Here is a 10,665-nt window from a genome sequence, read left to right as displayed (position 1 = left end):
TGGATGAAATAACATGATCTTGGTAACTAATTGACCATTCATTTCCAGTTGGAAATAGGTCAATGGAGGGATGATAGGAGTTGCTATAGGGAACTTTCTGGGTGTCTGGCTGGTGAGTCTTGCCCACATGCTCAGGGTTTAGCTGATCGCCATATTTGGGGTCAGGAAGGAATTTTCCTCCAGGGTAGATTGGCAGAGGCCCTGGAGGTTTTTCGCCTTCCTCTGTAGCATTGGGCATAGATCACAGCTGAAGGACTCTCTGCATGTTGGGGCCTTCAAAGTATTGGAAGGCTTCAATATCTGAGACATAGGTGAGAGGATTATTCTAAGAGGGGTGGGCAAGATTCTGTGGCCTGCACTGTGCAGGGGGTCAGACTAGATGATCATAATGGTCCCTTCTGACCTTAAAGTCTATGAGTCTATGAGTCTATGAGCCTGCTGATGGCAGTGGGCTCACATCGCCCGTCCTGTTCACTGCGGAGTCCAGCTCCAAGCTGCCCACCTTGATTTTAAGATTTCCAGGCACTGGCTCCAGCCGGCTGCCCAGGCCCTATGTCTCCCTGCTCCCCTTTACCTGACAGAACCTTCTCGGCCTTGTCCCGCTATCTCGCTGCCATCGGCGCCAGCGTGTGCGGCTCAGCACCTGGTCCCTGCGTGCCCTAGGGCACTGACTCGCCAGCTCTCTCCAGACCTCTCTGGACAGCATCTCTCCAGGGCACCCTCAACCCCACTGGCCGCACTGGGCATCATTCCCCTCACAGGTATGGGGGCTGTCACATAGAACAGTCTCTGGGAGTGTCAGCCAAAGCACAGGCTCCATTCCAGTTCCGCCAGCCGCAGGAGCCCCAGGCCTCGGCAGAGGTATCAGCTAACGTCAGGTAAGCACGTTCCTGAGTGGAGAGGATGGGGTAAAATCCACAGTGCCCTCACCCCTTCCCCTGGGCGTGAGGCCTCTGAGAGCCAGGTGACAACCAAAAGGCCATTCTGCTGGGTGCTGCCTGGGCTCCCAGAGGGAGCTGACGCTCACAGCAGTGCAGAGACATTTGAAAGGAGCCTGTGAAGCAAGGAGGGCAGCCGGCCAGGCAGAAAGCGCAGGCAGCCTCAAGCAAGGGCCCGAGGGGAGCCATTTTCCACATGGTGCCCTGGAAGGGCCGACAGAAAAGATTCCTGCCCCTCTCTGGGCCTTGGACCATTCTGTCCTTCCAGTCAGGCAACCAGCTCCTCAGGGCACGGGCTGTTTCTCACCAGGGTGTTCTCTAGACTAGCTGCTGGTGGCCGGCGGACACGGGGCAGACAGCAACGTGCCCAACCAGCATGAGGGTTTGGACACATGCTAGGCGGCATGGTACCGCTGACCTCCCGCCAGGCCTCTCATTGCCCGAGCACCCAGGCACTCATGGGTTTGTGTCCTACAACGCAAGGGGGGCCCATCCTCGTGCCACAGAAGGGGGCCTGCATGAGGGAGCTGCAGTAACTGGCCAAAGGGCACAGGGCAAGCTTGAGGTGGGGCCCTCCTCCAGGCCGGCAAAATTTCCAGGCCATCCTTCCTACCTGGCCTTGCCCTGGGCAAGGCATGGGGGTCTGTGCAGAAGGAACCCCAACTGGGACCGAGGCCTCTGGGCACTGCCAGAGCCGTTGTGGGAGCAGAGCATTCCTGGGCACCCCACTGGGTCAGGGCCACACAACTGGACCCAGTCAGGGGCCAGTAGCCGCTGGGGCTGCCCCGCTGCAGCGATGTCAGGGAGCAGGCTCCAGGGGCTGCAGCAGCTCTTCCAAGTAGTGGCGGAAGGAGTCTGTGCATTTCTGGGGAAGAGCCTGATCACTCTGGTTTCACAACCGCTTTTGCAGCAACAACCGCAGATGCTTCCTGCAGGGCTAAGCAGAGATGATGCTTTCCCATGGTGGCTGACTCACCCGGTGCTCTTACTGATGCCAGTGGCAGCTATTTCCATGCAGACAGTGGATGAGGCCAGCAATGGTCCACCCTGGCGATGGTGGTGAGATGGTGGTCCCTAGCTATCTTGTTAGGGTCAGTGTCCCCATTGAGCCAGAGACTTGTAAAATGTGAATTGCAGATCAGGCTTGAATGGGGTTAGTGGTTTTCCAAACTCCTCCCACAAAACAAGCACCTCCCACATGAGACCCTGTGATGAATGTGTTACCCGCACAAATTTCTCTATCCCTTCCACAGTTTAGGGACACACACCTTTTCCCAGTTGCTAGGGCTCAAGGTGCAACCCTGTTAATTTGCACACCCACCCATACCCAATTCCTAGGACTCAGGGTGGAAGTCCCTATGGGTACGTCTACACTACAACGTTAATTCGAACTAAGCTAATTCGAACTAACGGATCCAGACTAAAAACCTAGTTCGAATTAGCATTTTGCTAATTCGAACTAGCTTGTCCACATTAAGTGGACCCTGAACCGGGCTTAAGGCTGGCCGGAAGTAGTGCCGGCAGGGCATCAGAGGAGGACTTAGAGCGTGGAGATGTTGTCTCAGGCTAGCCAAGGGCTGTGCTTAAAGGGTCCCAACCCCCACCCCGGACAGACAGTTCTCAGGGGTGCCCCGCTTGCAAAGCAGTCCTGGCTTGGAGTGCCCGGAGTACCCACACTGGGCACATCACACCACTCGGCCATCATCCCGGCTGCACTTGCCGCAGGCTGCCATCTGGGGAGAGGGGGCAATTGGGGGGCTGCAGGAGAGCTTCCACCCCCAGAAGCCCACAGAGCCAGCCCAGTCCTCCCCATCAGGGGCTCGTGACCCATTCCTCCCTCACCTCCTTCCACTTACCCTTCCCTAGCCCCCCTTCTTATTGATGTACAAAATAAAGATAACGTGTCTTCCAAAATGGAATCTATCTTTATTGAACAAAACTGGGGGAGACTGGGAAAAGGAGGTGGGAGAGAGCAAGGGAGAGGCTGGGAGAGGGGAGGGCAACTAAAATGATCAGGGGTTGGGAACAGGTCCCATATGAAGAGAGGCTAAAGCGACTGGGACTTTTCAGCTTAGAAAAGAGGAGACGGAGGGGGGACAGGATAGCGGTCTCTAAAAGCAGGAGTTGGGTGGAGAGGGTGCATACAGAAAAGTTCTTCATTAGTTCCCATAAAGAAGGACTAGAGGACACCAAAGGAAAGGAATGGGTAGCAGGCTTCAAAGTAGTAACAGAAAGTTGTTCTTCACAAAGCAAAGAGTCAACCTGTGGAACTCCTTGCTGCAGGAGGCTGTGAAGGCTAGAACTAGAACAGAGTTTAAAGGGAAGTGAGATAAAGTGATGGAGGTTGGGTCCATGGAGTACTATTAGCCAGGGGGTAGGAGTGGTGTCCCTGGCCAAGGTTTGTGGAAGGCTGGAGAGGGATGGCACGAGACAAATGGCTTGGTCACTGTTTTCGGTCCATCCCCTCCAGGGTCCCTAGGGTTGGCTGCTGTCGGCAGACAGACTACTGGGCTAGATGGACCTTTGGTCTGACCCAGGACAGCCATTGTAAGCTCAGGGCTCAGGGTCGGGGGTCTCAGTGGACCCCCTTGATTCTCTTGCACACCTGCTCCTGGGTGGCCAGGCTGGCAGCTCTCCTGCCTTAAATGGCCACTTTCCTGTGCCTAGTGTGGAGATCGTGGACAAGGTCCACGATGTCTGCACTAGCCCAGGCCGCTGTTGCGGTCCCGGGCAAGCTCCCGGGAGCCGCCAGCCTGGTCCCGGGAAGAGGGGGAGGTCTGGGGGGCATCGGGTGGGTGGCTCGATCCGTGCCAGGTGCAGGGTCTGCTGGCTGGGTGCTGGCAGGCTTGCACCTGGCACGGGCACCGTAGCCAGCCCGTGCCCCTTTAAGGGGTCCGGGGCCGGGAGGGGGGCAGACGAGTTTCCCTGGTGTTGGCCAGAGTGGCCACCAGGGAAACGTGGGGAGAGCTAGCCTCCCACTAGTTCGAATTAAGGGGCTACACACCCCTTAATTCGAACTATCTAGTTCAAACTAGGCTTAATGCTCGTAAAATGAGGTTTTCCTAGTTAGAACTAAGCGCGCCGCTAGTTCGAATTATGTTCGAACTAGCGGAGCGCTAGTGTAGTACCTATCAAAGTTAATTCGAACTAACGTCCGTTAGTTCGAATTAACTTTGTAGTGTAGACATACCCTATGGGTTTGCAGGATCTTTAGCCACTGAAATGGCTAAGGATCAGACAGTAATATTTTGATCCTCTATGTAGTGACAATTCCCAAGCAAGCAGAATACACATGCTAAGCACACAGTGTCATGCTCACCAAACCTGATACAGGCAGGCAGACTTCCCCTGTTGGCCAGGCAAGGTCAGTCTCTCTGGATCTTAGCTGCTGCATGTCACGGTCATGCAGGAGAATCCGGGCAGCTCTGGTCCTAGGCTGTGTCCTGGAGATGAGTAGTTCTTCCAGGTTTTCCCCCTTCTTCTTGATGTTCCTGCCTGTTCTTGTTTCCCTGTTACTCTTCTAGACTTTTGCTTCTTTCCTTCTGCTTCTATTGCTTTTGGGCCCCAGTTTATATAGTGAAACCTGAGTCCTGCTTAGCTATACCTTAACCAATTATTTTAGTATAATTTTACTAACCAATGATAACATACTGTAACAGAATTACCTAACCAATCATACCCCATCACCTTAGTTGACTTATACCTAGCAAAATTAATTATACAGTACCGCAGACAGAAACAGTTAAAAATCAGACAGAGATCACACAGACAAACAATAGGAAAGTGTGAAGTCAATGAGGATTCCACAACCTCAATAGAATGAGGATTCCACAACCTCAATTATTGATGAGCAGTTTCTTGCCAGACAGAATGGTGTTACTTACGTTTTCTTTACCCATCTTGAGATCTGTTGCTTTATCTGGTGACAGTGTGGGGCCGGTAGGACAAAATCCCCTTCTCACAGCCTGGTGTGACACTATTTTAATGCAATTTAGATGGCATGTGATTATGTGACTCTAGGCCTTATAGCTAAGGCTGGCTGCAGGAGAAGGCTCTGGTTTAGGCCTTCCAACATGGTTACAGAAGAATCACATTGTTACAGTCCATTTCTTCCTCTTGCTCCTCCGCTACTCATTGCACCTCTCTGTCCCCTTCCTTTGCCGTGCCTCTGTGCACCAGGCCCCCTTTTCCCCAGCTTGCCCTGTAAAACTGGGGGCCTGTTGTTGGCAAAAGTTACTGCCTGTACATGCTCCATTCTCCTGTCCTTATTTCCTTTTCCTGCCTGTCCCTGTGTGTCTCCAAAAACTATTGCTGCTTGAAAAATATCCTGCTTTAACTCTGGGTGTCTCTTACCTGGATCTATGGGTCCTAAAATCACTTACATTTTTTAATTCAAACCATCCAGCAATGCAGTCGTAAAAGCCAATGTAACAAAATCAGGGGCAGTTCCTGGTACCACTGGCACAACCCCAGAGGCCATGGCCAATATATTCTTCTTAATCACCTATAGTTCTGGGGAGTCACCACAGCCTTGTTCTGTCAAATGGAACAATTTCCGCAGTTGTCTGGCTGACATCATCACCGTCATGACTTCCTTCACCCAATCCCAGCCAGTAAAGCAACACCATGTCCACCTAGCCGCCCCTCAGCACTGCCCAGGCAGAAGCACTAGTACAGGCCGGGGCCAGAACTTCACAGTCTGCCGGCCTACACCCAGTCTGGGACAACACCTTCACCATCCAATCCATGTGTCCTTCTCTAGGGGTCCTAATAACTGAACAGATGCCCAGACCCGGTCTGGGGTAAAATCAGAAACCTCCGACATGGTTGGCCTGGTTTGCCTTTGTGCATCATCTGGGTCAGGTTCTGTTCGTGTTACCACCCTTGTGATCACAGGATTGAGCTCTTGTGTCTTTAATTTCAAATCCTGCAATTCCCTTTGTGCAGGGGCATAGGGCCCCTCAGGAAGAGCATCCGGGGGGTCTGGGCATCCGGGATCCATCCAACTAGTCCTATTCCAAGTGTCCTCCCAGGTGTCTTGTGTCCCCAGTGCCCAGACTCACCTCTCCCCTTACTGCTGCTACTATAATGGGAGAGGTTTTACACTTTTCTGGACATCCCAGCCATTCGTTAACGGCCGTGTCTACAGGTGGAGGCAGCATGTGGAGCTAGGAGCTCAGCCTCCCAGTTAAACACTGCCCTGCCCCCCGGCCCTCAGTCCTGAGCCTCCCCACAACTCTTACTTCTTACTTCTGGAGAGCAGGGGGGTCTGAGACTGCCCTGGCAGCAGCCAGCGCAGCAGGCCCAGGAGCTTCTCATGCTGTTCAGGAAGCTCCTGGGCCAGCTACGTGGGCCTCTGCAGAAGTCCTGGAGGTTACGGCAAGTCACAGACCCACGACCTCTGTGACATGCACGGAGCCTGACGTGTAGTTCTGTTTATAGCTGTCTTCTAGCCCGGGCCCTCACAACTTCCTGACAAGTTGCACCGGCTGACTGTGAAGAAATACTTCCGTTGGCTTGCTTTGAACACGCTAACCTAGTTGTTTCATGTGGTTCACCCTTGTTAGGGCCCTCCCTACCAATCCGCAAACCACACAGCTGCCTCAGGCATGCAATAGCCCAGGGGTGCCCCGTGCCAGGGCTGTAGCGAGGGCCAATGTATATCCTGTCTTATTCCCTGTCCCTTTCCTCAGCTCTTTGGCTGGCTCAGAACTGCCCCCAGTGCTTCAAGCTCCCTTCCATGAGTGGTAACAGCCAATTCAGTCCCCATCGTTTTATAAACCATCATGATTTTGCCTCCCAATGGGCGTGACACTAATTTATCAGTAGTACATTTCAGCTGCCATTTTGTTGCCTATTATAGGCCAAGTCCCTTCAGGGCCTCTCCTATCCCACACAGGCCCAAGCAGCAATGCTCCCCCTTTGCAGGGGGTTGGGGAAAAGCTGAAGCACAAAGGAGGTGACCTGGCCATCTTCATGCAGTAGCAGCTGTGGGACCAGAACTGACATGACCTGAGTCCCAGAGCAGGGGTTTTAACCAGCAGGCCAGCACCATGCTGCTAAAGGCCCTGGCTCCAGAGGTTGGCAGGGGAGGGTGTCATGTTAGCAGGGGTAGAGTCGGCCTCCTGATGGGCTACAGCAGCGCAAGCTTCCCCTTGCCACGGTGTCTGCAACCAGACGTGTCTTGGAGCGATGCCCCTGGGCCAGTGGTCCCCAACGTTTTGGGGTTGCCGGGCGCCTGGGGGCGGGGCCACTCACGTGCTGCGCATACGGGGGCGGGGCCGCTCACGGGCCACGGGCCTGGGGGTGGGGCCAAGCATGCGCCGCACGCCCGGGGCCGGCACCGGCATGCGCCGCGACCCCGGGGCAGGGGCCGCCCATGCACTCGGGGCTGGCACCTGCCGCACACCCAGGGTCGGGGCCAGCCCAGATTGCTCTGTGAGCACACATAAATGGCCCGGCGGGTGCCATGGTGCCTGCGGGCACCGTGTTGGGGACCACTGCCCTGGGCTGAGAGGGCGCACACTCAGTCCCCATTCAGTCTTCAGCTTTCCTGCTGTGACAGCCACCCAGTGTCCGAGGCACAGGGCACCCAGCAGCCCTCAAAGGGCAGGCCAGCACAAGGCCTACACCCCATTCATGTCCCAATCTAGCTCCAGGCACCCCTAATGCCCCCATCAGAGCACTGGGAGCCCCAGTGAGTCTGAGAGTATCTGGCTGCAGTGGAGACAAAAATGTCTCAGCGGACGCAGCAGAGCCTCCATGAATAGCAGGCAGAGCCCCAGCTGGAGTGTGTGTGAACCCCCCCCCCCCCGGTGTGTGTATGCACCCCCCGAGTGTGTACGTGCATCCCACTTGAGTGTGTACGAGCACCCTGCCTGAATGTGATCCCTCCAGTGTCCTTTGGCAAGCGTGCAGCAAGCAAGTCCCACTGACACACACTGCTCGCCAATAATCACAGAATGCGGATTCCACAACCTCAACTCTCGATAAGCAGTGTCTTGCCAGGCAGCATGGTGTTACTTACGTTTTCTTTACCCATCTTGAGATCTGTGTCTTTATCTGGTGACAGTGGGGGCCATTAGGACAAAGTGGCCTTCTCACAGCCTGGTGTGACACTAATTTAATGCAGTTTGGATGGAATGTGAGTATGCGACTCTAGGTCTAATAGCTTATGGCTGCTGCTCTGCAGTCTGGCTGCAGGAGAGGTCTTTGGTTCAGGCCCACCAATATGGCTACAGAGCTTCCAACATGGTTACAGAAACACCATATTGTTACAGATCCTTTCCTGCTTCCTTTCTTCACACAGGCTGGATTGAGCCCAGGAGGATGCAGGACTCAGTCCCACTCCCTGAAGCACCAGTTCCGCCCACGCCAAGTCTGTCTCACTAGGGGAACCCATTCGGACAGGGAGGCACAAGCCAGAAGCATGACCTCATCAGAACAACAGCTCATTGATCCTAACGGGCAGAGGACACTGCAGGCTCAGGGCTTCTGCGTGCTCCTCGGTGGCCTCCGTCTGAGCTGTGCCTCGGATCCCAGCTCGGGTAAGTCCAAAAAGCAACATCACTTGACTCCATTAGCCGGACGCGGCCTGCACGGCAGAGCTTCCCCCGGCATTAGAGCCTGCCAAGACTCTCCAAGTCCTCGGGGGAGTCCTGCAGATTTCACAGGTTGCTCTTGGAAATCGCTCAGATCTTATCACGCTCCAGCGGGGCTCCCACAGGCCCCTGGGTGCTGTAGTCATGGGACCTCTGGGTGCCCGAGCACAGGTCAGGTGCTGGGCTGGGCTGGAATGCGCACGTCAGACTTGTGTCCCAGTTGCCAGCCAAGCTCTCTGGCATCCGCGAGCCGTGAGTGCAGCGCCGTGAGTACTGAACGGTCCTAGCGCAGCGGAGTTACGCCCGGCTGCAGAGCCCCACTCAGGGTTGTGGATTGCAGCTGGAGGGCGCGGTGGGTCACAGAAGTGCGGGAAGTGAAAGGGTCACTCTCTCCGCATAGCCATGCAGGGCTCCTGCTGTGGCTAGAACCCGCGGGGTGCACGGTGTATTGTCTAGCACAGTGGTCCCCAACCATTTGGGGCTGCCAGGCGCCTGGGGGCGGGGCCGCTCATGCACCGCGCACCAGGGGCCGGCACCAGCATGTGCCGTGACCCCAGGCAGGGGCTGCCCATGCGCCCAGGGCCAGCACCGGCATGTGCCGCGATCGCGGAACAGGGGCCGCCCATGTGCCACGCGCCGAGGGCCAGCACAGCACATGTGCCATGCACCCGGGGCAGGGCCGGCCCAAATTGTTTGGTGGGCGCACATAAATGGCCCGGCAGGCACCATAGTGCCCACGGGCACCGCGTTGGAGACCACTGGTCTAGCACAATCTGTCCTTGGGCTACGGTGGAACCATGCCCGGGGCAATTGTGGCTACACCTGGGCCTGGCCCCTCTGCCTGGGCGCTCACTCTTAGATACCCCCTCTGTGTGGGGGTGGGGGGAGCCTCAACCAGCCAAGACACTGACCTTAGGTCCCCCTTTTGCACTGGGTCCACCCAGCTCACAGCTGGGGCCATTATGCACCACTGTACTGGCTCTAGGGGCGACTCTGCACCCTGCCTTGGTAGACCAGGGACACTAACACTGCCCCTCCCTTGGGCAGCGTCCGGAGATCTGCAGATGGAGAGCCAGGTAGGGTAGTTCCGCCTCAGGCCTCAGAACCACCCTGCGCATTACGAAAGTCCCCTCAGTCACGTTTTACAAGTGGGGAAGTGTCAGCCTGACCAACGGGGGGGGGGGGGGGGGGGGGGGGGGCTAGCAATTGCCCGGAGCTGCACTTCCTTTACCATAACGGATGCTGTGGTCAGTTGGGCTGTTTGCACAGAACTAGGACAGCAGCCAGGCTGGATGTGAAGACTTCAGTCACGGGCACGTTTCCCTCTTGGTCTTCATTTTGATGTGCTGCAGACCAAGCTCTTCGGGGCGCTCACTGTCAAGCATTTTTTTTTTCGAGTTCTTGAATTATTCTTGTAGCTTTTTTTCTGCACCTTTTCCAGTGGTTCAACATCCTTCACCAAATGCCGACCCCAGAACTGGCACCTGTACTCCAGCCGGTGTCTCTCCAATGCCACGTGGGAAGGAAAAAACACTTCCCTGCCCCTACTCGCTGTTGGGCTCGCTGCTCGGCCCTCCCCTGTTGGCTGGGAGTGAGCTCCTGTGGTGCTTACTCCTTGCAAGGTGAGGTGCAGGGGCTTCCCCCAAGGGCTCAGTCACCAGTTGCCCATGGAGGGGAGGGGAGGGGAGGGAAGGGCTGCACCATGTGGTGTTTGGGAGGTGGAGTTGGATGGGAACCTACACTGGGTGGAGTGAAAATGCCAAAGTCCATGCAGATTCCTCCCCCATCACAGGGACAGGGAGACCACTACAAGGCTGAACGTGGCAGGGAAGAGGCTGGAGAGAGATTCTGGAAACTGAATCAAATCCTGCTCTCAGTTTCCAGTGTAAACCCAGGACAATTTCTGACCCCACCAGCGACTAGAGAGGCTCCATATTGAACACTGAGCAGAATCTGGCCCCTGTGATCCCATTGGTCCATCTCAGCCCTGGTGTGCCATTGTCACCATGCATGGGGAGGGCCCAATGCTGCCAGGGCCCTTACAGAAGAGGCGATCACTGCCAGCAGCCCCAGTTCCTCGGAGTTCGGCTCGGCCCCCTGCGACCAGTCTCTGCCTTAGCTGTTCC

The sequence above is a fragment of the Pelodiscus sinensis genome, chromosome 31 (genome assembly GCF_052426305.1).
Source record: "Pelodiscus sinensis isolate ZL-2025 chromosome 31, ASM5242630v1, whole genome shotgun sequence".
Classification (NCBI taxonomy): Eukaryota; Metazoa; Chordata; order Testudines; family Trionychidae; genus Pelodiscus; species Pelodiscus sinensis.
The sequence above is the reverse complement of the archived record's forward strand: the minus strand, read 5'-3'. Positions refer to the sequence as shown.